General features: G+C 39.1%; 1 pseudogene; it reads right to left on the bottom strand.

The window, feature by feature from the left end:
- Positions 1-277: 277 nt before the first annotated feature.
- Positions 278-427, bottom strand: LOC115305775 (annotated as a pseudogene).
- Between the last annotated feature and the right edge of the window lie 1,029 nt (positions 428-1,456).

Genomic DNA, 1,456 nt, shown 5'->3' with positions numbered 1-1,456 from the left:
AGCAAACAGAAAAGCAAGCAGGTCATCAGGGTATAGAGCTAAGAATATTTGCTTTCTTATCAGGACCGCAATGTGACCGAACTAAGGCCAGAAATATGACGGGTCATGGCATTTTTTTTCAAAGACTCAATATTTTTAGAGCAGTTTTAGGTTTACAACAATATTGAGAGGAGGTTTCAGAGATTTCTCATCTTCCCCCTGCTCCACACATGCACAGCCTCCCCCATCATCATCACTCACTAGAAAGGTACATTTTTCTTTTTTTAACCAAGGACGAACCTACATTGACACATCATAATCACCCCAAACCCATAGTTTACCTTAACATTCATTCTTGGGGTTGTACATTCTGGGAAAAGTTTTCAATTAGCAATAATTGTGCCTCGGCTAGACCTCGTTGGTTACAATACTGCCCCTGTGCAAAGCTTATGGTGTTGTGCATCCTGTAGGTTTGTACCAACAGCGTCATGACATCTATCCATCATTATAATATCAAATAGGGTCTTTTGTTGCCCTATAAACCCTCTGTGGTCTGCCAGCTCACCCTTTTCTCACCCCACCTTTGGCAAACACTGATCTTTCTGTGTCCATAGTTTTACCTTTTCCAAAGCATCATATAGTTGGAATCAATCAGTATGTAGCTTTTCAGATTTTTTTTCATTTAGTAATATGCATGTGTGACTTGGTAGCTCATTTCTTTTTAGCACTGAATAATATTCCATTATCTGGATGTGCCACAGTTTATGTTTCCATTTACCTGCTTAAGGACATCTCAGTTGCTTGGGTCATGGACTTTGATGAGGAAACAATTCTAGGGATGAGCAAGCAAGTCTCTTCATCAATGTGTCTAATACTGCAGTGTCACCAGGACTCTGCATAAATGTGTCTAACAGATTTACAGCCAGAGGTAAATGAGGCATGGATGTTTAAAAATTATTTGTGCCGTTGGATGGGATGAGAAATGGGAATATGCCAGTTTCCTATTGAAATAACAGTTCAGCAGGTGACAGAACATTTCAGATAACAGGAAGGACTGTCTGGGGATGTGGTGTGAGTGCTTAGTCACCGCCGGGCAAGAGGACATAGGAAATGGAAGTGGATGATTAGAGCTAACGGAGGTAATGCCTCAGTCATTATTATTATTATTATCCACTGATTATTGCTGTTTTTCTATCATATACCCCAAATGTGGGTGCCATCTTTATCCTTGAAGGGCTTATATCGAGGGTAGATCAACAGTGTGGTTTTTATTGACTTGTTTTCCTAGTCACTGAGAATATGTGAAGAACATACTTGAGCATGAGTGGGAGATTTCACGTTTCACATCTACGTTTTTAATCGAGGAAATGTTAGTGTCAAAATAAATATTTGGGATTTTGACTATTTTGTTGTGGTGGAAACGAAGAAAAAAATATTTTGACCGTATATAAAACAAAAGAAGAAAAGCCTACCAACT

Source organism: Suricata suricatta, chromosome 10, assembly GCF_006229205.1.
Source record: "Suricata suricatta isolate VVHF042 chromosome 10, meerkat_22Aug2017_6uvM2_HiC, whole genome shotgun sequence".
NCBI classification, from domain to species: domain Eukaryota; kingdom Metazoa; phylum Chordata; class Mammalia; order Carnivora; family Herpestidae; genus Suricata; species Suricata suricatta.
The sequence above is the reverse complement of the archived record's forward strand: the minus strand, read 5'-3'. Positions and strand labels throughout refer to the sequence as shown.